Source organism: Pleurodeles waltl, chromosome 9, assembly GCF_031143425.1.
Source record: "Pleurodeles waltl isolate 20211129_DDA chromosome 9, aPleWal1.hap1.20221129, whole genome shotgun sequence".
In the NCBI taxonomy this organism is placed as follows: domain Eukaryota; kingdom Metazoa; phylum Chordata; class Amphibia; order Caudata; family Salamandridae; genus Pleurodeles; species Pleurodeles waltl.
The window spans coordinates 640,543,636-640,571,086 of NC_090448.1; the positions used below are offsets into that span (position 1 = coordinate 640,543,636).

The 27,451-nt window shown below is 47.5% G+C and overlaps 1 protein-coding gene across 1 annotated transcript in view; it reads left to right on the top strand.

Moving 5' to 3' along the window:
• LOC138259797 (homeobox protein six1-like) overlaps window positions 1–27,451 on the top strand; it is a 222,045-nt gene that overhangs the window by 122,662 nt on the left and 71,932 nt on the right. The gene's annotated exons all lie outside the window — the stretch shown is intronic.

Sequence of the window (27,451 nt, forward strand, 5' to 3'; positions counted from 1 at the left end):
AGGCAGGACACTGTGGATACGCCATTTGTCCACCAACTCAATCTCAGCCACTCAGTTGTCCAATTGAACTCTCCAGTCATCCTGCCAAATAAAAGTGGGGGTGTCCGAAGGCCACCAACATTTCACCAGTGGTATGTTCAACCTTGTGACAAATGCGGGTGTTGGATCAATGTAAAGCAGGGTTCCACCCTTCTCAGGCAGCCAAACCAGAGATGACGGTCTGTGCAAGAGGCTGCTTGGATGAGGGTTGAAGTAGATGAGCACAGAATAACAAATCACTCTGCAGTGTCTCCACGGCTGCCAGCAGCCTAGGTCTGTACAAGCCCTTTTGTCACCCACCCTAAAAAACAGGATGGGGAGTTTACAACATGTAAGGCAAACAAGCATGGGGCCTTGGTCCAGGCCACCTCACTGTCTTCAACAGCAGCAGCAGAACTCAGGCTGATCTCCCTAATGGATGTGTGTCACCACTCCCCGACTGGAGCATGGGCAGGCTCAGCCCCAAGGCCAGATCCACCTCACTGCCCCCAAGCAGAGCTATACCCAAAGCTTGCTGCTACCGCTGCCACTGCTCTGCGTCAAAGTCCCCCGCCCACCTCTAATCGGGCAGTGGCATAATATTAGCCCCCTCAGCCCCTGTGGGGTGGGGGGAGGTGTAGTGTCATCCTTCACAGGCGACAACAAGTGCGGCAGACTCACAGATGAAAAGCCTGTACCCCCGCCTTTTTCCCACGCTGCCAGCCGGGTATTACTTCAGGGACGGGGATAAATTAGGGCAACGTGGACAAGGTGGGGTCTTTGGGGGCAAGTGAAAAAGTAATAAAGCATTTCTGAAGAGTTCGTACCACCACAGCCTTGTGTGTCCTTTCTCCAGGCTAACCTTACACTGGGTACGAGGGGGTCCACGCATTCACTAACACGTACCTCGCATCTCACCGCTGCCGCTCCCAACCCACTATGCCTCGCGGGAGCTTGCAGCATTGCTGTCCGGGCTCTTTGAGACGAGCCCTCCTGCATGACGGCTTCATGGAGTCCAACGCAGCCATGCCATTCAAATCAGTGCTGCAATTCAGTTGGTTCCTACCTGCAGCCTCAGCATTCTCCTTGATCTGCAGCGGAGCTCTCCACGGTACCACTCTGTTACTTGCCTCACTGCTCAACTGTCCTGCCGGTAAGCGGCCACACCCTGGGCCACTCATGTGTCGCAGGAAGGGTCTGGATTCCTACTGGGCTGCCAGACAGCACAATGCTTGAGCCTCATTCAGTTTGCAGTCAGTGTTCATACCAGTGACCTGGAGTACCGTGTTCAAGAGTTTGCTGTCCTTTTAAATGGCATAGGGTGTCTGCAGGGTACCCAGCTCCGACTACACATTGACAAGTCTGTCACCCCAATGCACAGAGGCACCAAAGGACTGCCTTCCACCTCCGCCCCGAAAATAGAAAGGGAACTCCAGCTCCTGGAAGAAGCTGGAGTCTTTGAGAAAGTCTCGGGCCAACCCTTTGGGTGTCCCCGATAGTCGTCGCCAAGAAACCAAAGCAGCCTGATACAGTGCCATATGCAGCTACCGAATCAGGCCATCAAATGGAAGAGACATCTGACCCCGACTATCGAAGACATCATCGGCGAGTTGTCTGGCTCGAAATGGTTTTCGAAAATTGACCTCAGATCCACTTGCCACTAGATTCCATTGTACCCCGACTCCCGGCCAATCACCACGTTCTCAACTCATATCAGTCTGGAGATACAGCCATTTGAACTTTGGTATTTCCAACGTAGCGGAGGTGTTCCAACACACCATCCGGGGAGTCTTGCAAGGTATACCGGGGGTCTTAAACATCAGTGATGATACCTTGGTGCAAGCCCCGAATTTGAAAGACCATCTTGCTTGTCTTCACCAAGCTGAGAGGATGCAGGTTAACGCTCCACCATGATAAGTGCGAATTCCTGAGGAGGGACATCAGCTTCTTTGGATACAGATTTTCAGAGAAGGGAATCGGCCCCAACACTGCCAAAGTGATATACATTCAAAAAGCTCCAGCTCCAACCTCAGTGTCGAGGGTGCAGAGTTTTTTAGGCATGGTTAATTACTGTGGGCGGCTTATAAAGAACCTGTCTGACCTTACCGGCTCTTTGCGTGACTTGACCAAAGCCAACAGCCCATGGGAGTGGGGAGAAGATCAGGAATGAGCGTTCTGGAACACCAAAGAAGCTCTCTCAGCTACCACTACGCTTGTATACTTTGACCTGCAGCAGGAGTCTCAGTTGGTTGTTGATGCTAGCCCTGTCGGACATGGCACTGTGCTAGCCCAGAAGCAGGACTCCTGTGAATGTACACCCGTGGCCTATGCCAGTAGGACTCTGACACCTACCAAACTTCAATACTCCCGGATAGATAGAGAGGCCATCACCATCCACTGGGGGTGCAGGCATTTCCATCTGTACCTGTATGGTGAACCCTTCACCATCCCCAGTGACGATAAACTGATCCTCCCAGTCATTAAAAGGATCATCCTCCAAGCCACCTCCGAGGACAGAAAAATTGATTTTACAATTGCAAGAATTTGATTTCACTGTTTAGTATCAACCGGGGATGCGCAATCTGGCTGAGTTCCTGTCAAGACACGCACGCCCAGCCACACCACGGGAGACCCAAGAAGCACAGGACATTGAGGACTATGTCAAACTCATAGTAAACTGCACCCATACCCCTCATGGAAGTGATAGAAGCCACGTCCCTAGACAACTGCTTGCAGTGGGCTGTCAAGGCCATCAGGTCAAGCGACTGGCGGCCCTTACAACACCCGGCAGCTTTCCGCACCCCGAAGGCCAGGTCTACCCTCCAGGCATTCTACCTTGCCCTGCATTAACTTTCTGTCAGTGAGGATGGTTGCCTTCTGAGAGGCCCCTGTCTCATCCTCCCATTAAGCCTGAGGTCCTGCGTCATCATCCTGGCCCATGGTGCCCACCAGGGTACTGTGAAGTCGAAAAGCAGGCTCCGGGGCAAGGTATGGCTCCCTGGCCTTGATCAACAAGTGGAGGAGGTCAATAAAAGCTGTGTAGTCTGCCAAGCAAGTGGACAGCCTGATCCACCAGTGCCTGTCATCACAGAGGATTGTCCCACGGTTCTGTGGCAGCGAGCCAGCTCTGATTTTGGAAGTCTCCCACATGGATCATAAATGCTGATAGTCATGGATGACTACTCCTGCTACCCAGAGGTTTATATTGTATTGACAACCTCAGCAGCTGACGTCATTCCAGACATGGAGATGGTAATGGCCACCCTTGTCCTGTTTGGAGAGATTCACACAGACAATGGACCCTCATTCAATAGACATGAGTGGACTGAATTTCTACAAACCCAGAATATCAAGCATTGACACATCACACCCGGTGGCCCCAAGCCAATGGTGAAGTGGAGTGTTTTGTTAGAACTTTTTCAAAGACCATTCAAATTGTACTGGTAGAAACCTGAAATGCAGAACAAACTATTTACAACTTCCTTCAGGAGTACAAGGTCACTCCCCGTGGTACGACTGGAGTCGTACCAAGCCAGCTATGTTTTGTGTGAGCAGTGACTGATTTGATACCCCATCAAACCTGTGTGGGTTGCCCAACCAAATCCTATGAACTGGTCAGAGGCCCGCAGATCTCACAACAATAACTATGTGCCAAGGAGAAGGCTAGCAAAGCAAAGCTCCATTCAAACAGGCAACAGAGTCCTATTTAGAGACCGCCATCCGGGCGGCAAATTCCGTCTGCCTTTCGAGAAAGATCCCTGGTCAGTGATCGTTGTGAAAGGTACCATGGCGACAGCGGAAAGGAGAGAGGATGTTGTCACAAGAAATGCATCTCTGTTTAAGAGGCTGCCAAACCCCTTTGCCATGGAAGAACCAAGCAGAGTCCTGTCTAGTGATGATCTGTGGGATGATCCCCCTCCAGCTAGCCCTCCCTGGGCAGCTCGACTATCAGAGGTCGCATCCCGGAAGCCGTAAACCCATCGGAGTCACAAGCCCTCCCAGGGACACATGAACTGAACTTGTCACCCAATTAAGTCCCTACCTTGAGTGGGACCACCATGAGATCCTCTGAAGAGCAGGGACTGAACATTACCATCTCCGGTCCAACCCAGACCCCTCCAGTTGGTATGCTGACTTTCTGATGCCGTGAGCCGATATCCTGTTATTTTGGTGCTACATTTGAGCTGGAGTTTGTGTGTATAGGTGTGTAGGAGGCTGGCCTGGTTTGTAGTGGGTACCTATGGTACCTACACCTTATACCAGGTCCAGTTATCCCTTATTAGTGAAATATAGGCAATGTCTAGAAGCCGGGCTCTCTAGGGGTAGCTGTAGTTGAGCAGCAAAGGCTTATCTAGGAGACATGCAAAGCTCATGTGATACCACTGTAGTCACTAGGTACTCACGCACATGAAAGAAAATACTCAGTGTTACAAAAATAAAGGTACTTTATTTTGGTGACACAAATGCCAAAAATATCATAGAGACTATACTCTCATAGGCGGTAAGTAATACACAAATTATATACACTAGTATGCAGAAATAGCTGTAAAAACAGTTAGAAAACAGTACAATTAGTGAAAATCACAATAGTTAGAAATGGGCCTAGGGGAACACAAACCACATACTAAGAAAGTGGAATGCAAATGTTGGTTTCCCACCTAGGCAAGTGTAGTGTGTAGAGGGGCGCTGGGAGTATTAGGAAACACCAAAAGGTAAGTAATAGATCCCACCCCAGAGCCCAGGAAAGCAGGAGTAAATCACAGTAACTTTCATAGAAAACACAAGAACACAAGAAAGAAGATTATGCAAGTACCAGAAGAGACTGCAAGACACCAACAGTGGATTCCTGGACCTGAAGACCTGTGGAAGAAGGGGACCAAGTCCAAGCAGTACAGAAGAGTTCAGGGAGAACAGGAGCCCCTGCTAACCCGGATAAAGGTGTAAAAGAAAATTCACTAGTGAAGAACAACAGTCAGTACTGCAACCAGGAAGACAGATGCAGGTTCCTGGTTGGAGTAGATCATGTCCCACACTGGATGGTTGATTGCAGTATGGTTTGTGTCGCTGGATGCCACCAACAAGCCTTGGCACACGCAAAGCTCACGGTTAGCAGAAAATAGCACTGCCCAGGACCGGGAAGGACATGGTGGACTCTACCTAGGAGGGGGAGTCAGAGGGAGCTCTCACCAACTCAGAAAGCCCTCAGAAGACCAGGATGCGCACACAGGAGTCCCACAGCACGGGGAAAAAGTAGGTGCAAAAGGAGGCCCACGCAGCACTACAACAAAGGATCCCACGCCGCCGGAGAACCATGCAGGAAGCTGTGCATCGCAGGATAGGGTGCTGAAGTCCAGAGCTGCACGGTGCACGAAGAACTTTGTGGAAGGGTGCCAACAAGCATTGGCAACTGCAAAACACGCATGGGGGTACTGTCTTGCGTGGGGAGGCAAGCTCTTACCTCCACCAAAGTTGGACATTAGAACGTCAGGACCGTCGGAACCACTTCAGTCCACCACTCATGATATAGGATCCACGCAACTCGTCAGGAGAGGGGACCCACGCAGCCAGTCATCGATGCAGAGAGGTGCCTGCTGAAGCAGGGGAGTGACTCCTTCACTCCAAGTGAGATTCCTTCTTTCTTCTGGTGCAGGCTGAAAACAGGCTGTCCTCTGACGATGCACGACCAGGAAACAGTTGCAGCCGCTGGCAGGAGCTGAAGATACAATGTTGCAGAAGTTGTCTTTGTTTCTTTGTTGCAGTTTGTAGAGTTCCTGGAGGGTCCAGATGTAGTTTCTTCAGTGAGAAGGTGAAGTAAAGGATGCTGAGGATTCCTGCTGGAGTCTTGCAATTCGAATCTGAGGAAACTGAGGAGAGATCATAAATAGCCCTGAAAGGAGGATTGGTCACCTAAATAGGTAAGCACCTATCAGGGGACGGCTCTGATGTCACCTGCTGGCATTGGCCACTCAGATGCTCCCAGAGCTCCCTGCCAACTTGGAATTCAAGATGGCAAAACCCAGGGACCCTCTGGAGGAGCTCTGAGCGCCACCCCTGGGGTGATGATGAACATGGGAGTAGTCACACCCCTTTCCTTTGTCCAGTTTCATGCCATAGCAGGGACTGGGGGTCCCTGAACCGGTGTAGACTGGTTTATGCAAGGAGGGCACCAAATGTGCCCTTCAAAGCATCGCCAGTGGCTTGGGAAGGATACCTCTCCCAAGCCTGTAACACCTATTTCCAAAAGGAGATGGTGTAACACCCCTCTCCCAAAGGGAATCCTTTGTTCTGCTTTCCTGGGCTTGGGCATCTAAAACAACAGGAGGGCAGCAACCTGTCTGAGAGGTGGCAGCAGCTGGGGCTGCCTGGAAAACCTCAGTAGGCTGGAATGGCAATACTGGGGGCCCTCTAAGGAGCCCCCAGAGTGCATGGAATCATACAACAATGCTTGCAAATCGTTGGGGTACGATTCCAACATGTTTGATACCAAACATGCCTATGTTCGGAGTTATCATTATGTAGCCAGTGTAAAATGGCATCCCTGCACTCACGAAGTCCAAGAAAATGGTCCTGGAGGTCGTGGGGGCATCTCTGCTAGTGCAGGGGTGCCCTCACACACAGGTACTTTGCACCCTGCCCTCAGGGCTAGAGGGCCTGCTATAGGGGTGACTTGTAAGTGTCCTGATACAGTGTAAATGGCAGTGAAAGGGTGCATGCACCTTTTCACACAGGGTGCAATTGCAGTCCTGTAGAAGCCTTTGCATGGGCTCCCTATGTGTGGCAAAATATATGCTGCAGCCCATATGGGTCCCCTGGAACCCCAATGCCCTGGGTACCTAAGTGCCATATTCTAGGGACTTATAAGGGGGCACTAGTATGCCAATTGTGGGTGAAATACTGGGTTACCAGTATCCTACAACCATAATTTAAGGGAGTGAGCATAACTCCTGGGGTCCTGATTAGAAGGATCCCTGTAGACACCGTCAAACACACTGACAAACAGGCCAAAAGTGAGGGTAACCAAGCTAGAAAGAGGCTACTTTCCTACACAATGTTCACCATTTGTGTTGTTTGTTATCTTTTTAGGGGGAAGGGATGTAGTGTTGTCCTTCGCGGGTGACACCAAGTGCAGCAGACTCACAGGTGAAAAGTCTGTACCCCTTTTAAACCGTGACTGACATTGCTGATGTCAGCTTTGCCATAACTCAAGGCCACAGAATTGTGGCTCAAGTTTCATCACAGCTCCTGACGTCCCTGCCTCAAAGCAACACTCTTACTGTAGGCGCCATCACACAGGGCCCGACCATCCCTCAGGCCTCGCTTTTTCCTTGGCACCACACAAGAATGGAGCCATTCGGGGCTCGTGATTTAGGTCATAGACTGCCGTTGATGACCCCGCAGTACAGGATCACACAAGGGGTAGAAGAGAAGGTTCACAATGGGAGGATCAGAATGGATGTAGCCGGGCTCGAGCAGCAACTCCAGTATCAGGTGGCAGCCATGTCAGTCACCAAGCAACGCCCCAAGAACGATTGATTGTATACTCTTATTTGAAGGGATTTTCAGCCAGGCCTCTTCATCCTCTGGTTTTAGTATGCATTCACATTTTCCTTCCACAAACTACAGTATATACAACCTTGGGAAATTGCTCTGCCCCTTTCAGCCACTGGCTAACTTTGCTTTGAGCGATAGCATTCAGCCCCTTCACAAGGAGCACATCCACAGTCAAGTGAATTTCTTTAAGTGCCTAGAATTACTATGGCAATGTGTGCTTTTTTAAGAACAAAAATATTTTTGCTTACAGCCATTTTTTAAGATTGATGAGGGCACTGCACTTTCCCTGCCATTAAAGTTTTTCAAACAGTATTACAAAAAAAAAATGCACAGACAAAGCCAAAAAGTAGGTGGCAAATGCCAAGCTTTTTCGTTTTGACCATTACCTCCCGTCCCTCTCTCGCCTTCCTTTAAACCAATAAGAGGCTCCCTGCCTCCCCATAGACCCTCCCTTCCCCTTAAAACCCCCCCACCCCCACCACCTTCAGTTCTTTTTTGGGGGGCCTCGACTTTGCTCTCCTCGAGGTGCGGAGCCCCTCGGGGAGGGTTCCTGGCGGTTGCGTCTTCGAGAGGTGGGCGTGGCTGCCTTGGAGACGCGTCCTGCAAGTCGGCTGACGAGGTCGGTCGGCTCTTTGCGGCTGGGGCTACAACTTCCAGATCTTCGGCTCGCAGGAACGAGCAGATGTGCCGGGTTGGATTGTCAGCATTTTTGGCGGTAGGACGGGCGTTCTTCCCGTGTTTTTCATGGTTTGAGCTAATTGTGTCTGCATTTTCATTTGCTGTGCCTTTTTTAGGGGGATGATTTTTCTCCTTTATTTAAAGGGGTCAGAGTCCTCTGGCTTATATTATTTGTTTATAACATGCCGAAGGTGCCTGCTAAAAGACGTAGGATTGTTTCCTCTTCCTCTTCATCAGGGGAGGATGTTGAGGTTCCCCTCTCCACGCCTGGGGGTCACAAGGTTCCGGTGGGGGCTTCTACATCTCTCATGTCCAGAGAACAGGATCAGGACATGATTGAGGTGGCTGTCTCTCGTGCTCTCCAAGCAGGGGTGGCCAGGCCTGGTCGTTCTCCGGCGGCCCATCTTCCTGGGGCTGCGGAGAGGTCCTCTTCTTGTGAGGATGATGACGCTCCGTCTACTTCTGGTGGGAAATATGTCTCCAGGGAAGAGATGTGGGAGGTGATGTCTCATGTTCGGGACAATTTAGGTTTCCCTGTTTTTCAGCCTACAGGGACGGATTCGCACTTGTTCCCTCAGTATCAAACACCTTCAAGGTTTGCCATGCCTTTTCAGGGCTCTGTGAAGGATATGGTACTCTGGGAGTGGAAGGATGTGGACAAGTCTCAGGTGCCAAGGTTCCTTCAGAAACTGTACTTGCTGGAAGGGGAGGATGTGTTGCCATCCTCAGTTAAACTGGATTCCATTCTGGCGACCCTGATTGGCAAGACGGCAGTCAATCCGGAGGATTGTGTGCCTGCAGATGCCACTGACCGTAAGGTGGATTCTGGTCTTAAGAGGATATTTGCGGCGGAGAATTTGGCCCTCAGAGCGGGTATTTTTTCTGCTTATTCTGCACAATCTTTGGTGCAGGATTTTGACAAGCTGGCGGTGGCTGTTCAGGAAGGTTCGGAGTGCTCAGAACTTGTGGCTGTGATGGAGCAACAGGCCAGGTTGCTGGCGGACATGTCTTCTGATGTGGTCCGTAGTTCGGCTCTGGCATCTGGAGCTTTGATTGGGGCTCGTAGGTCCCTCTGGTTGAGGTTGTGGAAGGCAGATCCTGGGGAGAAATCTGCTCTTCTGAGACTACCTTTTGAGGGGCGTAATTTATTTGGTGATCAGCTGCCTTCCATGCTTTCAAAGGCCTTTAAGGAGAGGAAACACGCCTTGCCTTACAAAGGTGGTTCTTCTTCTGGCAAGGGTTGGCGGAAGCATTTGCGCTCCTCTCCCAAAATGGATTCCAAGTCTTTTCTTTCAGGAAACGTCGTTTTCAGCCCTGTTTTTCTCCTAAGAAGTCTGCCCCTTCGAGCCGGGGTGGATTCAAGAAGGGGTCCTGACAATCATTGTGGGCCTGGCAGAGGGCCGGTTGGGGGACGGATGAGGCACTTTCGCTCCGTGTGGCAGGAGAGTGTCAGCGATCGTTGGGTACTGGACATTGTGGACAATGGCTACAACATAGATTTCAAAGTGGTGCCTCCGGATTCAGGGGTGCGTCCCACTCCTCTGCCTGCGGACGGGACCCAGAGACAGGCGTTGTTGGATGGAGTCCGGGACTTGCTTCTCAAGGGGGCCATCTCCCAGGTTCCCTTGGGGTAGAGAGGTCTGGGCACTTATTCCGTCTTTTTTCTGGTTCCGAAGGTGTCAGGAGGTTTTCGGCCTGTCCTCAATCTGAAAGGGGTGAATTCCTGGATCCCGACTGTGCACATCTGTATGCTGTCCATTCAGACAATTTTTCCTCTGGTCAGTTCAGGGGACTTCCTGGCATCTCTGGATCTGCAGGATGCTTACCTGCATGTTCCAGTGGCTTGGCCTTCTCAGCGATTCCTACGCTTTGCGGTAGGCCGGGACCATTTTCAGTTTTGTGTTCTGCCATTCGGCCTCAAGTCCTCTCCCTGCATTTTCACCAAGGTGCTGGCCCCTCTAATAGCTCTTCTGCATTCCGAGGGGGGTTTATTCATCCTTATCTGGACGATATTCTAATCCAGGCATCCTCTCAAGAGCTGTTCCGGAGGCATGTGGCCCGGGTTCTGTTGGTCCTTCAAAACCATGTTTTTTGGTCAACTGGGGGAAGTCAGATTTGGTTCCTTCCCAGGATCTAGTTTTTCTCAGGACTTGGTTTCTGACTCTTCAAGGCTTGGTGACTGTGTCAGAGAAGCGGTTAATGGGTCTCCAGTCTCTGGTGAGGTCGATCTTGTCGCAGCCTGCTCCCAGGGCCCTTCAGTGGTTGCGTCTGCAGGGTCATTTGGCATCGGTGATTTTTCTAGTGCCCGGAGCTCGATTCCATCTTCTTTGCCTGGTAAACTGGTTCCTGGTTCATTGGTCTCTGGGGTCAGGTTTGCTTCAGGAGCGGATTCTGGTGTCGGGGTTGGTTTGCAGGGAGTTGGGGTGGTGGCTGGTGCCAGCGCATCTTCGTGTAGGGGTGTCTTTATCTCCTCCTCTCCCGGTGGTTGTAACGACTGATGCCAGCCTCTCAGGTTGGGGGGCTAGGATGGGGTTGGCTCAGGTCCAGGGGTTTTGGTCGCCTCTGGAAGCAAGTCATTCCTCGAATTGGCGGGAGTTGAAGGCGGTGCTTCTAGCTCTGATTCATTTTCAGGACTCCCTGAAAGGGGTAGCCGTTCTTATTCGGACAGACAACTTGGTGACCAAGGCTTACGTGAACCGGCAGGGGGGGACCAGGTCGTGGACGCTGTTCCGCCTTGCCAGGAAGATTTTTGTTTGGGCACAGGAATGGGTTCTTTCCCTGCGTGCCATATACATTCAGGGGGTGGTCAATGTTCGGGCGGATCTTCTGGGCAGAGTAATTCCCTCGTCTCAGCTTTTCTCCCTCCGGTGGTCTCTGTTTCATCATCTGGTTCGCCTGTGGGGTCTTCCGGTGGTGGATGTGTTTGCGTCTCCAGAGAATGCGAAGCTCAGTCGCTTTTGCTCCCGGTTTCGTTGTCCTCAGGCTTGGGCGGTGGACGGGATGTTGTGTCCTTGGCCTCAGGGTCTTTTGTACGCTTTCCTGTCCTTTCAGTTACTCCGTGCGTTTCTGGTGAAGGTACGTCTTCTGAAAGCCAGGGTTCTCTTGATTGTGCCCCATTGGCCGAGGGCGAATTGGTTTCCGTTGCTTCAGTTGATGGCTTCGGATCGCGTGTGGACTCTTCCTCTCTGTCCGTCGCCTCTGGAGTTTCCTTGCCTTTCGATGGGGTCGTTGAGGCGGTTGCACTTGACGGCCTGGAAGTTGAATGACGGGGTTTGACGGATTTGGGTGTTCCGGTAGCTTTGAGTTCTACTTTACTGGCTTCCCGACGGCGTTCCACTTTGCTGTCTTATGGTCGGCAGTGGAAAGTTTTTTCTTCATGGTGTTTCAGACATGGGTTGGATCCTACGCCTGCATCTCTTTTTGATGTGATGCAGTGTTTACAGGATGGTGCCCAGTTGGGTTTGTCTGTGGCTTCCATGAGGGTGTACTGGGCAGCGATTCAGGCTTTTAGGGGTCCTTGGCATAATCTCTCTGATGAGCGTCATTTGATGCCTCGATTTTTCCAGGGTCTTCTTAACTTGTTTCCTCGTCCAGTGCGGTCCTTTCCTTCCTGGGATCATTCATTGGTGTTGGATGCTTTGACGGTTTCTCCCTTTGAACCTCTGGGGGCCTGTTACTTGCGTCATCTTTCTTTGAAAACTTTTTTTCTGGTGGCCATTACTTCGGCCCGCCGTTTAGGAGAATTGGGGGCCTTGGCCTGCTCGTTTCCTTTTTGTAAGGTTTTTCCAGATCGAGTGGTGCTTGTTCCGGTTCCTTAATTTGTTCCCAAGGTGAATTTGTCTTTCCATGCTCGCCAGGAGGTTATCCTTCCTTCATTTTGTCCGGATCCTTGCTCGGATAAGGAGGTTCGGTTGCATTCTTTAGATGTGCGTCGGGCCTTGTTGGAATATCTGCGGGTAGTTGCTCCTTTCCGTAAGGGTGATTCTTTATTTGTGAATTTCGTTCCGGCTCGGAAAGGGGAGAAGCCATCCATGGCTTCCTTGAGTCGGTGGGTTCGCTCGCTGATGGCTTATTCTTTGAAGGGGAGGTTCCACCCCAAGGGATTCAGGGCAGTTCTACCAGGGGTATGGCTGCTACGGTGGCGGAGCTTCAGGGCGCTTCTGTGGTGGAAATTTGCAGGGCTGCAACTTGGGCCTCACCTTCGACCTTTGTTCGTCATTACAGGGTGGCGGACTTGGGTAATTTGGAGTCGGTATTGGGTCACTGTGTCTTGTCCTCTATGATGTAATAGGGGGGTGGGGACTCAGTGGTCTTTATTGGTTGTGATTAAACTTGTTGCAACTCAGTGTCCGTCTCCTGTTTTCTCTTGCTATGTCTCATTGGTTTAAAGGAAGGCGAGGGAGGGACGGGAGGTAATGCGTCCATTACTTACATTAATGGCATTACTCCTAGTCCTACTCCCTCGCCTACCTTTCCGTTCCCTCCCGTCCTCCCGGTACGGACCGCCTGAGTTGCTACTTGGGCTTGTTTTTGTACAGGAGGTGGTGGGGGTAGCATGGGGGTTTAAGGGGAAGGGAGGGTCTATGGGGAGGCAGGGAGCCTCTTATTGGTTTAAAGGAAGGCGAGGGAGTAGGACTAGGAGTAATGCCATTAACGTAAGTAATGGACGCATGATGGTTCCCTTTTGGAATATACACCTAAAACTTCAAACATGACAAAATCACCTCGAAATTTATTTGAGAACTGTGTAAATGTTTTTTTAAACGATTTTTTTTGCAATGTTAAAAAAGAATATTGGTGATTTTAAAGCTCTTGGCCATTCCACAATAGCAAAACGCCTGGTTTTTTTTTCAGATAAAAGTGCCGACTTAACTGTCCCATGAAGAGGACAAGACGGCAGTGGCATGTGTGTACCCTCTTCCCCAGTGCTTAATTTGTAAATTAAAAGGTTCCGGTGCTCGAAGCGCGAGCACAAAATACTGAGGCAGCGTAATCCTGAAGCCACCTCGGGCGTCTTCAATCCATTTACAGCCAAATTCCCTCCCCTCAGCTCACTCTTGCATCTGCCTGCTTTTCCCCTTTCTGACGCTTTTTCATTTTTCTCTTCCTCCGTCTTTCCCACATGTCTTTTGCTCGCATGAAATGCTTGAGACAGAAAACTAAGCTCCGGCCCTCAGAAATAAGTGCAGGTGCTCCGCACCGGAAACAACAAGCAAAAATTAAGCACTGCTCCTCCTAAACAAAGAAACGTGCAAATATATTCAGTAGTCCTGGCATATTGTACTTCCAAAGCACTCCCCACACACTAGTAAATTCGGCCCTTTTGTTATCATTTCATGCCACCTAGCGGCCACCTGAACTTCAGTCTGATTGTTGGATTTTTTCATAAGCCTTCGTACAGCTTCCGCCTCAGAGAACCGAGCCTTAAAGACTCGACTTCTAATCAGGACTACGGCTCTACTAGTGTAGGTTAATACTGAACTTCTATTCTGTGTAGCAGAATTCGTTCTGGTGCTACTTACAGCAGTAAAAACGGAACAACACGAGCAGTTCATGTTTAGTACCTGTAAAGTTACTAAAGAACTAGGGTTAAAAATAAATATATTTGGGGGGAGACACCAAACACTCCCGCCCCCGAAGCCACGACCTTGACAAACAGCAGAGTAAGAATAAGAAGAAAGCAAAGTCTTATCATAGCTGCCAAGCTTCCCATGTACATACGTCAGATGGTGCTCCACTTGCGCCACTTTAGTGCCGCCTTAGAGTAAATTTTTAGATGCTCAGATAGCCTTTTCCCCATGCCAGATTTACAAGGTGGAATAATGCATGGCATTGCGCTACTTTGTAACCCTTTGCGCTACATTATTCCTGTACCAGGCATAATGTATACAAAGGGGGCTCTCTCCCGTTATAATGGGCCAAAAAATGGTGCAAAGAAATCTAAGAGATTTCTTTGCATCATTTATTTGGCACTTTTAAGAGAAGGCATTAAAAGGGGGCACACCATTGTTTACAATGGGCCCCTATGTACTGTTCAGGGTTAGTGCCCAAATTTTGGTGCTAACCCTGGACAGTACATCAGTAGTGTCAAAAAGGTTACGCTATTGCCCCCTACCCTGTGCCATGGTGCCCTGTTCCTTTGATATGGTGTACACATGGTGGTGGAAGGGGGGCGCCTAGGGGCGCAAAGAAAATGGCGCTGCACTGCGTGCATTGTCACTTTCCTTGAATCTGCCACATAGAATGCAAAGAAAGTGCTAGTTGTGTTCTGCTTCCCTGATGTTTCTGTACTCCTTGTCCTCCATTGTACAAATGTAGGCCCATATTTATACTCTTTTAGCGCAGCTTTTGCGTCATTTTTTGATGCAAAAGCGGCACAAACTTACAAAATACAATTGTATTTTGTAAGTTTGTGTCGCTTTTGCGTCAAAAAGTGGCGCAATTGCTGCGCTAATAAAGTATAAATTTGGGCCGTAGTTCTTTCACTTCTCTGCTCTCCCTATCACCCAAATACTACCCTGCTGAGGTAAAGAGAGACACACTTGTGACAAAAAGGGCAAGTGGGAAACTGATGAGCAGTAGCTGGGGAACGCGGGGTGAATGACTGAGACAGGGGCAGGTCTGATCCGAACCCCACATTTAATTGTCATCCAGGAGCCAGTCACTGCTCGTTTAATGAGGTTAAAAGACAATACAAACTCCCCACGATGAAATATGAACAATACTACCAGACGTAAAGCAATATATCCACAACGGTACTGACTGGAAGGTGTTCCTGATGTCTGTATTAAAATACTGACACTATGTTAAGCCCTTATGCTTGAGTAGTGATTCATAACCTTTCTGTGTATACCCGGAAGAGAAAGAGATCAAGCCACGTATATTAAGAAATCTGACACATTTGCCCCTGCTAACATTACAGTGTTGTACGAAATGGGATAGTGTCAGAATCTAGACTTACATTCCAGTACACTCCCCCATTCACTCTCGACTATTTGTGTGTCTTCTCCAAGTCAGGGTGGAATCAGGCAGAGCCGGGACTGACATTGGCAAAAGTAGTGTTAAAAACTTTGGCAGTAGTGGGATGTGAACCTACATATTTGAAGGTACTGGATCAGCAGTCTAGTGTTTGAAACCACTTAGCTACAGTACCTCATGAGAATGTGTACATCAGTTTCAGGCAGGTGAAACTATGGGCTCTAAGTAACATACTTTCTACTTATGGACTGTAGGGGTATGAAATGCAGAAAATGGATAAGGACCGTCCATTTTGGATGGGTAGAGGCATCAGCGAGCAGCAGATGGCACGCACATTGCATTGGGGAGAGTGAGACATTGCACTAAGGTTGGAATGGGTACCAAGTCTACCTGTCCCGTAGCACCAGCCTCCAGTTGCGGCCCGCTTCGCTCGAAAGGAGGCTGGGCACCTAAAATTTAATAAAATTAAAATTAAAAAAAACACTTACCTTTTTGGAACGGTCCTCGCTGTGCTCCTCTTCCCTCCTGGCTGCACACAAAGGCACAGGCTCCCAGCCTGCCCTTTGGCCAATCGTGACGCTGCTCAAAGCAACATCAGGATTGGCTGGGGGCGCTCCCAGGCAGACTGGGAGCCTGCTGGGGAGAGCCTACCGCGCATGTGTGTTTGGCCGGCCAAACATACATGCGCAGTCAGGGGGAGTGTTGAGCACTCCCCCTCACAACTCCTCACCCCTGATGCCCCGCCCCTTTCACAATGAGGGGAAAATAAACATAGATAAAAACCAATATGTCAGTGTGTTTTGCCTATCTCACTGGGATCCTGCTAGTCAGGACCCCAGTGCTCATAGTTTATGGACTAATGGATATGCCTGTGTAGTGCCTAACTGTGTCACTGAGGCTCTGCTAATCAGAACTTCAGTGCTTATGCTATCTCTGCTTTTAAATTTGTCACTGTAGGCCATTGACTTCATTTACCAATTTCACTTGGCAGCCTGGACCCCCCTTATAAGTCCCTAGTATATGGTACCTAGTAACCCAGGGCATTGGGGTTCCTAGAGACCCATATGGGCTGCAGCATTTCTTTTACCACCCATAAGAAGCTCAGGCAAACCCTTACACAGGCCTGCCATTGCAGCCTGTGTGAAATAGTGCACACACTATTTCACAGCCATTTACACTGCACTTAAGTAACGTATAAGTCACTCATATGTCTAACCTTCAATTGCTGAAGGTTAGGTGCAAAGTTACTAAGTGTGAGGGCACCCTTGCACTAGCAAAGGTGCCCCCACATAGTTCTGGGCCATTTCCCTGGACCTTGTGATTGTGGGGACGCCATTACACGTGTGCACTGCATATAGGTCAATACTTACATGTAGCTTCACAATGGTAATACCGAATATGGCCATGTAACATGTCAGATCATGGAATTGTCCCCCCATTCCAAATCTGGTATTGGGGAGCCTTTTCCATGCATCCTGGGGCTCCACCATGGACCCTCCAGTACTGCCAAACCAACCAGCTCTCCAAGGCTTGCACTGCATCTACAGCTGCTGCCACCTCACAGACAGGGTTCTGCTCTCCTGGGGACTGGGCAGCCCAGTCCTAGGAAGGCAGAACAAAGCATTTCCTCTGAGAGCAGGGTGTTACACCCTCTCCCTTTGGAAGTAGGTGTTACAGGCTGGGGAGGGGTAGCCTCTCCCAGCCTCTGGAAATGCTTTGAAGGGCACAGATGGTGCCCTCCTTGCATAAGCCAGTCTACACCGGTTCAAGGATCCCTTGTCCCCTGCTCTGGTGCGAAACTGGAAAAAGGAAAGGGGAGTGACCACTCCCCTGTCCATCACCACCCTAGGGGTGGTGCCCAGAGCTCCTCCAGTGTGCCCCAGACTTCAGCATCTTGCTTTGCAGGGTGTGGGGGCACTCTGGAGGGCTCTGAGTGGCCAGTGCCAGCAGGTGATGTCAGAGATTCCTCCTGATAGGTCCATACCTGATAAGATAGCCAATATCCCTCTCAGGGCTATTTAGGGTCTCTCCTGTGGGTTCTCTTCAGATTCTGCTTGGAAGTTTCCTTGAGGAACCCTCTGCAACAACTTCAACATCTTCTGTCCTCAGCTGAACCACAGCCTGCTCCAAGAAATGCTGTAACTGCAACAAAGTTTCTACAAGAAACACTTTTCTTCAGCAACCTCAGCTCCATGTCAGCAACTGCAACAGTTTTCACAGTGTGCACGCTCTGGGGACTCCCTGGCTTCATCCTGCACCAGAAAGACCAAAAAAATCTCCTGAGGAGTGACGGAGTCACTCCCCTGCTCCAAGCAGGCACCTTCCAAAATGACAACTGGTACCCTTGGACTCCTCTCACAGCGACGAGCGTGCTCCTAAGGACACAGAGGGTGGAGATCATCAAAATAGACTGTCCTGAGGTCCGGCTGATGCAATTTGGAGGAGGTAAGACCTTGCCATCCCCGAGAGCGATGGTACCCCTGTGTACTGCATCTTCTTCGCCCCCTGAGGCCTCTGTGCACCATTTGCAAAATTCCTTTGTGCACAGCCTGGCCCAGGTCCCCAGCACTCCTTCCTGCGACGTTCAACTCGCTGAGTTGTTCTCCGATGGCGTGGGACCTTCCTTTGTTGTGCTGCATCAACCGTGTTTTGCACCTCCTTTGTACCTGGATCCTGAAGCTCCTGCAGGTGCTGACTGGCATCCTGAGGGCTCTCTGAAGTGCTGAGAGCCTCCTCTTCCTCCTCACACAGGGTTGAGGCCCCCAGGTCCCTCCTGGGTCCATCCAGCGCCATTTTGACGCAAAACACACTTTTGCATAGCCAAGGCTTGTTTGCGACCTCCAACACGAAATCACGTTTGCAACGATCTTCATGCCATGGGACATTTTTTGCATCATGCAGGAACCCACTGGCATCTTCCTAGGGTGCATTCCTACAGTCTTCGACTAACCGGGGACTCTTCTTTTGCATCTTCTGGGTTGGCAGGGGCTTCTGTTCTTCCTGGAACTTCTTTTGACTTCTGGACTTGGTCCCCTTCCTTTGCAGGTCTTCAGGTCCAGGAATCCAGCAGTTGTTCGCAGACTTGGCTGGCTGCTGCAAAATCCCAATCACGAGGTGTAGTGTGTCCTAAGGAAACTTGCAGTACTTTATTCCTGCTTTTCTGGGCTCTGGGGTGGGGTAATTTACTTACCTTTACTGTATTCTTACTCTTCCAGAGATTCTGCACACACTACACTTGTCTAGGGGGGAATTTGTGATTCGCATTCCACTTTCTTAGTATATGATTTGTGTTGCCCCATGACCTATTTTCTCTCATTGCATTCTGTAGTATTTCCTATTGTTTGCATTGTTCTATGACTATTTACTTGTCTAATTTTGGTGTCTAGTGTATATATTGTGTATAATACTTACCTCCAGAAGGAGTATTGTCTCTAAGATATTTTTGGTACTGACTATTGTCTTTACTTGTGTATAAGTACTGTGTACCTATAAGTGGTATTGCATGAGCTTTGCATTGTCTCCTAGTTCAGCCTAAGCTGCTGTGCTACCTCTATCAGCCTAAGCTGCTAGAACACTACTACTTCACGAACTGGGCCTGTTATAAGGTGTAAGTACCCAAGGTACCCACTATAAACCAGGCCAGCCTCATACAATTCTAAAAACGAGACAGCCAAGGAGGAGTAAAGAGAGAAATAAATTAGTAGGGTCACCCAAACATATCAAGAGTGCTCAGACAGTCATAGTGTAAAAAGGATGTTTAGTTGGTCTGACCCTTGGTCATAATTGCTATAAGGAGAGATTAATAAAACATATACAATTATCATATGAACCCAATAAAACCCTTTATCAGAAATACATGTTTAGCATGAGACTGTAATGCTCAGAACAGCCTCTAGAGGACACAACAATGAAAATAGCATTTATAAGAAACATAGTTATGTTATCATATAGTAAGCCCCTAGAGAGCATAACCACATGGAAAAGAAAATGACTGTAAGTACTGCAGTGTCACCATAAATGTAGTCCCTATAGGGCATAGTGTATTACACATCTTCAGGCCTATTGCAATACTGAAACCCTTAGAACTCAAACTACTCCAAACTATAAAACAAACGTTCCAGCCATAAGATAGATTAAAAGCGAACGAATGGTGGCAGGGGTTATTATTTAGGGGTCTCCAATAACATAGCGTATGGACCCTTAGATGACAAATAGAAGGAGTGCATCACGCTGAAAGTTTTGGTGGCGGTCCTATTGTTCTAGGACAACCACAGGCTGAGTTATGGACAAAATGTTGTGCAAAGCATTATGGATCAAGTTTTCTCGAGTGCAGCGGTTGAGCCGCTTTGAAATTTCTGTGTTTTTCAGTCAAGCATTTATTAATTACAAGTGTTTTTGGGAAAGTTATTGAGCGTGAACGGGAGAGCCAAAGGAAATTACTCTGAAAAGGTAACAGTGTGAACAATGTGACCAGCGCACCAATACCGCCGATGTGTAGTTTGTGCTGTGAGCTCCACAGCGGCCCTGGGGTACGAAGGGAAGAAACAAAAGAAAAAAATAGTTCACCCACGCTGAACTATAACAGCAATCGTACAATAATCTATGGAACAGGGTTAGTCCCCAAAGAGGTAACAAAGAAGCCTCAAGGCAGGACAAACATAAAGCATTTATCAATGACATCAAGGGATTTTCGAAAAGCAAAGCCACAAAAGAGTGAAAGTGATGGGCATGAGGTGGGCGTGGTTAATAGCCCACAATACTTACAACAGGTCAAAGCGATTGCACGCTCAACCTAAAAACAGTTTGTCAAACCCTAAACACATTGTAGTATTCAGGACTGACTTTAGGGCGGTGGGAAGGTGTAGGCACAATAGGTGCTGACCTGGAAGGAGTGCACTGACCTCAGGGGAGGGCACTGTATTTAGCAATAACTTTTGATCCTGCTGCAGAGTTCCTTGTTCGTCCATCTTTCAGGCATCAATAAAAATGTCAAGATACCTTTTGTGAATAAAGTTCCTGTTAGGGTGAGAGAGATCAGAGTTTTATCTACTGGTAGTTTTGGCTCGCCATAAAGTAGCACAGAGGGTTAATATGCCTGCTGCAAAGAACAGATCTGTTTTTTGTGTGGATAGCTGAGAGGATTAGTAAAGCCAGCCTTTACCAGTGCTTTAAAACAAATTAAATGTATGAGAGAGGGGCTATGGAGAGATGAGTGGCTTTTTGTCCGGTGGCAGTGAGGGAATCCATGGAGGAGGTGATGGGGCGGGGTGACGGTGCCCAAAAAGATTGCTGCACCGGGCGCAAAAAGTGCTAATGCCTGCCCTGACAGCATGGGCATTCTAGACTGCTTTGTGTGTCATGTTCTGCTCAGGTTAGTACCACAATGCAAACATATTGTTTTACATAATGGCAAGAGATTATTGATATTGAGAAAAAAACTTTTATATTGCCAGTGGCTAAAAATGCTTGTCTGGTCTGCGCTCCTAATTTCCTGCATCAAGGTTGCCTTTGCCGTCTGGTGATCACCATCAAACCACAGAGTGGGTCTAACAGCCCTCGCGCTTTTGCCCTTACTGGCAATGGATGACTGAGCCAAGCATTAGTGAGCCTATTCTGTCACTGCTTGTTAAAGACCTAGAATTGCTGCACTGATCTCGTCTTCGTGAACTTTTTCGCTCAAACCATAGGTAAGTAATTCTGCTATTAAATGCTTGACATAGAGTATTGCACCCTTAAAATCGCTTCCATTCGTGGAAAGGAAATGATTGATTGTAAAGTTATTTTCCCAGGGTGTTTTGTGAGTTCATATTACATTACCAATGAGTCACGCACACTTTCGGATCATTAGATAGGCAATATCATACTAAAATTCCATGCTGGCAATATAACATTGATTCCACTGGCTATGTTGAATAATCGAGGTCTAGCAGGAATGCTCAGATGTTAGTGAACGCGTTACAAACTGCCTTTACAGAAAAAAATGGAATTAAATGATTCTATGCCGTGCCATTAATGGTTTACCGAGCACATGATCCTGCAGTACAAAGTTCTAATTGCTGATGCCATTTCGAGGGATCCACATCACAAGCATTAAAGTCATCTACAACTATAATTTTCAAAGAAGGACACCAAATGATATTTGGCCATATGTCTGAAACCTTTTTTGAGGTTGCAAAAGAACCAGAATCGGGCCTTTTGTGACCGCCAAAAAGGTTTTTAAAATGTTCGAAAGCCAAATTGTAATTGGATAACCTGTTACCCAATCGCAATTTGGATTTGCGAATTGGTATTTGGAAGTGGTGTGTTTAGGGCATCCCTTCCTAATACAGATTCGCAATGGTATATAAAAATGTTTTGCGACCAAATTGTGATTGCAAACCATTCAATTTTTACCAACACCTCAAGGGTGGTGGTAACCATTTGCAATTAGGAAAGGACCCATGGGGACCCCATTCCTGTTGTGAATGTTGATACAAATATTTTTTAAGAGCAGGCAGTGGTCCTACTGACACTTAAACGTTTCATTTAAAAAAAAATTAAATGCATCCTGTACAAGTTAGTTTTAGCAATTCCTAATGAGTCACAAATTGCGACCTACTTCATTAGTATTCATCAGGTGGATCTATTGTGGATCCATTAGGAATCACTATTACTAACTTGTACATTTTTGCACATTAGGAATTGTGATTTCCTAATTGTAATTCACAAAAATTAGCAATTACGAACTCACAATCCATACATTCTGTACATATGGCCAATAATGTTGAGAGACTATTTGGCATATACAATATGAGACTGCTCACTTTCTACTTATTGGTATACTATAAGTATTGAAGCAAATTATACTTTTCCTGCTATTTGACTGAGCTTAAAGATCGTAATACCAGTCTCTGAATGTAACTCCTCAACAGAATAACTCCTTAACAGTTAATTCCTAATTCTTTACAGAATGTAACTGCTTTACATAAGGCTGCAAGTTTAGAGACACATATCAAGAGTCCACTGGAGTGCCAACCTCCTCTGCTGTAGGGAGCTTCCATAAAAACACAGTAAAGCGACTTTTTGTGTATAGGTGTTATAGCCGTAATTTCTTAGAAACACTTGATGGTAAAATTATCACATTTGACAATCAAAAATGATTAGTGAATATTTTGTAGTCAAGGTCATCCACCTTGTTAGATTACACAACGATAGTCCGAAATAGTGCTATGAGGTCATTCTGTCAAGGATTTAAAATAGAGATTGGGCACTGGCACGCAGCTCCTAGAAGAGTGACCAGGCAATATGGGGCCATGGGATGCGTCTGAAATATCAGCACCGTTAGGCTCGATTAGAATACAATCACCAGAAATCACCTATAAAGCAAACAACTTCATTGAAGGAAATGAGGAGGCCACTGGTCAAGATAGTAGCCACAAAGCAGTGGAACTTACCAAATTCATTTTGTAGTTGTGAAAAACCTGATTTGATTGAAAGACAGTTAAGGAAGAGATTCTTGTCAATACGAAAAGGATGTCCTACAGGAGCGTGGAGACTAGAACTATTAGTGGAGGCAATATACTCTTGTGCTATAAGCTGATTTATGAGGCTGTCGCTCTCCTATGAAGGAAAAAAGCCAGAATCTGTAGCAGGAATTTGATATAAAACACCGCTAGCTGATAAGGATAATTACTCAAATACTAAAAGGATAAAAAATGCAGAATGTTTTGCTCTCCAGCAAGGCTTTTGAACTAGTTTTACAGAATCTCGAATTGGTAACCTCAATCAATATGGTGAATCAATGGTTAAAATGTGCAGTGCAGCTTCATAGTTTCAAACGGAATTTACATTATTGCGCTCACATGTATTCTCTGCAGTCATTTTATGGAGCACTGTGGCAGATAGAATTGTTTTTATATGAGCACAATTCTGAATGCAAAACAAACACTGTCGCCTTTCTACTACATTGAAACAACTGTCCAGTGTTATACATTTTTAAATGTTAAACACTTTTATTAAAATATATACCTGTGTAATTTATAATGTGAGATTTATTCGGTGATACAAGAAATGTGATACAATTTTTTTAGTATTATGACCATGGTGGTTACCGCCATGGTCATCCGCTGCTTCTCCGTTCCGCCCGCCGGGCTGGAGACCTGGGTCTCCAGGCCCGCGGCCGTCACAATACCGCCGCCGGTATTTTGACCCAGCTTACCGCCGTGGATTTCCAGCGGTTGGAACCGCCATGAAATCCATGGCGGTAAGCACTATCAGTGCCAGGGAATTCCTTCCCTGGCACTGATAGGGGTCTCCCCCACCCCCCACCCGACTCCCTCCCCTACACCCCCCACCACCCCTGCCATCCCCCAAAGGTGGCAGGGCCCCTCTCCCCACCCCGACCCCCAACATCACAGAACTCACATACACACGACACGCACACAGGCACCACCAACACACACACCGACATACATGCCTACATCCACACACTCAGTCAGACACGCACACCCATATACAGACATACACGCACACATCCATACAGACATACATACAGACATACACGCACTCATTCCCAAAACACACAACACCCCCGCAAGCATACACACACTCACACACCCCCTCTACATACACAGACGCACACCCCCATGCACCCACACAACACACAACACCCCCACACCCCCCTCCCCTAACGGACGATCACCTTACCTGTTCCGTCGATCCTCCGGGAGGGGACAGGAGCCATGGGGGCTGCTCCGCCGACACCACACCACCAACAGAACACTGCCGCGCTGAATCACAGGACGTGATTCGCTGGGCGGTGTTCTGTTGGCGTGGCGGTGGAGGTGGAGCAACCTCCACTTCTCCGCCGCCCGCCAGTATGGCTGTTGGCGGCTCTCCGTCCGAAAAAGGACAGAGAGCAGCCAACAGTCATAATAAGCTGAGCGGCAAACCGCCAATACTGGCGGTCTTCCGCACGGCGGTCCCTCGGCAGTCTTGTAAAAAGACCTCTGAGGTTGTAATGACCACCTTAATCTTTTGTTAGTACCAGAAGCGGGTACTTGTTTGCACTCCATACCCAGTATCCTTTCCCTCGTGTCTACATATCTGAGGCTAAATTTTATGAGTCCCAACTTGAATACATTCAATTAATTTCACACTTTGCTTATTTGTCCTCGACACGTTCTACATAAATTATATTGTCTCTTATAATTGAGGTACAAAGTACATGTAGACCAATAATTTACCTAATTGGGAAATGCTTCTCTAGTCCCTTTACCTACACTTTCGGTATGCATAGTGATACTAATAAAAGATGATCCTGTAAGTTATGTAAGACTACTTGTCTCGTTAGGTTTCTTGTTAAACTCTTGGGATGCACACAAATCCTGCCCAAGTTGTCAAGCTGGTAATACCTTGACCCCATAGTAGTTGGGATCGAGAGCTGGGAGTTTTGTTTATATTCATGCCCTGCAATTGGGGAGTCTGGTGTCAGTTTTCCAGGCAAATTACGACTCAGACACTTTAATGAAAAACTAGATTTTCTTTCTATTGCCTTCAAGATTGGTTATTTTTCTGAGCTTGCAGTCCTTATTCACTGTGGCGTGCTAGGACCTACTTTAATTCTCATGCACAGTATCACCACAAACGTTTTATTTAAGGTTTTGAATGCTTTATCTGAAATTAAGTGCACCAAGGCCCACACTGACATAGTAAAACCTGTTGTTCACAAACATGTGTTCAGCGCATATGATTTAACCCTCTCCTATAGCTCCAGGTCTCTGTCAGTCACTTTGCTATTAACTTAATCTAGAGCCAACATGTGTGTGTCAGATGCTTTAGACCTGCTCAAAATTCTTGTTGTCCCTGAATTCCTACATCGCAAGCAGAGATGGATATGTTGCTGATGACAGGAATCTGGGGAGAGGCTGAGGAATGTAGAGAGAGAAACACTGAACTGGAGCTCACTCCCAGATGGAACTGTCTCAATCAAGACCCAGCACTGTGCAACCTAGATATTACAGAGATTGTTTACTGTCAGTGGCTGGAAAACAGAGAAGGACAGGTAAGTATATCGAACTCGCTGAAGAGAAAAAGTAATCACATATAAAGATAGGTTTTGACAGCAGTGGTTGCCTTGTTGAGCCAAGGGTCTACCAGGAATCCAGCGATAAACCCCCGGATACTGACACAAATACCTCAATAATATAGAACTACAAGAGGCAAACACGTCAATAAAAGGCAACAAGGCAAAGGAAACTAGGAAACCAGAATGGGAAAACTGAGGGAACCAAAGAGGAAAAACGCAATAAATGCGAGGGACAAATACAAGTATGAACTGGTACATAATCAGAGATAGCCAATGAAATTAACATCATGTTGCCAGGTAAAGACTCCAAGTCCCGAATGATACTAATTATGTGTCTGGCACTGTTGACAAGAACATGATAACACCAGGAAGTGAGTATGTGAGTTCATGCAGATAGCAGTCTAGGGTTCCCCATCTGATGAGTTTCCACTAACCTGTCTTCCACAGTTTCCAGCTCCCGTGCAAGGTATACTGCCTGCATTTTCCCTGAATCCTGGAAGTGGGGTTATTTCACTATGCCAGTGCTTTATACCTGTCTCTAGTTACCATCTCCTCATTCAACAAGGGCGTGGGGGGTCGGGGGGGGGGGGGGGGAGGAGAGAGGGGTCGTAGCATTATTCATAGAGCACAATTGCTCAGGCCTAAATGCTAACATTAGGTTGTGAAGGTGAACTATACTTCCGAAAACAAAGTCTGTTCAGCTTGCCCCATAAACACACAGTGTAGGCGCCAATGACTGCAGACTTTGCTCCACAGTATTACTAGCAGAGCATATTTAGGTGGTACAGGTGGATGACAATCAAAGCTCACTGCTTTGTTTGAAAGCGGAGGTGGAAGCTTTTCATTTGTGCAAGTAAAATAATATGTAGAAGAAATATCAACTGCAGCATGGCGTTGCAACCACATTAATGTTACTAACTGGACTATTCAAGAGGAGGGAATATCAACCACTGTTAAGACAAAGCTTTGTGAGACAGTTGATAAATGTAAGAAGAGACTGTTCTGCTGGCAGTAATGTCTAGGATGCTAGTCCATCGTAGGGCTGTTAATGGTATGTCGTCACTTTTGGACTTATATTTATTAAGAGGTTGACTCATTTTTGGACAACATTTAGGGGCAGATTTATGGAAAGTGGCGCTGCACCGAATGCAGCGCCACTTCCCTGCACCCAATAGCACCCCCTACTGCCACTATGTGTGTGCTGTATTTCAAATGCAGTGCACCATGGCGGAAGGTAGGGGGCAATAGCGTCATCTTTCATGACGCTATTGATGTAGTCTGCAGGGGTACTCCTGCAGAGTACATAGGGCCCCATTCTAAAGAATGGAAGGCTCAAGAGCAGGCATTAAAAATTAAAAGTGCCGTAAAAAATGGTGTAAGGAAATCTCATAGATTTCCTTACACCATTTTCCGGCTCCCCTAACGGGGGAACGCCCCCTTTGCATACATTATGCCTGGCACAGGCATAAGGTAGCACAAAGGGTTACATAGTGGCACAGTCCATCCACTGTGCCACCCTTTAAATAAGGCACAGGGATTTCGGCCTTGTTGGACCACATTAACGTCAACAACAATGAAGTTAATGTGGCGCAAGGAGGCGCTAGGACACTATAAATATGCCCCTTTAAAACTGTATTTCACATGGATATGAAATTATTTTTTTAGATATGATATACTTTTTTAGAAATACAGATTTTATCATGGCAAAGCTCAGTATAAGTATGATTTCCCTTACTGCAGCTAACGGGTCTCTAAGCTTGCAATGCACTTAGTTAATGACAGCCTCAGACCTCTTTGCTAAGCTTTACCATTGACTGTGTAGTCAACACCGTCTTCATAAAAGGGAAACACACTCATTTTCCCTCTACATTGAAAACAGTTATTTAAAAAAAAAACATCTGCCTTGTACCGACAGAATGTGTTTTGTAACAAGGAAAAACTTATTTTCACTAAAACTCAATGTTGTTAACTATGTATCGATTCTTTGTTCTATAAACTACAAAACCGTGTAGTCCAGTATTTCACTTAGTGTTTTCAGTAAACGTTTCCCTGTTTTAAATATGCAAACGTTTCACATGACCAAAATACACATTTATTATAAAAATACGTAACATATAATGTGTGATATGGCCTTTAGTACAATCTCTACAGTCTTGTGAC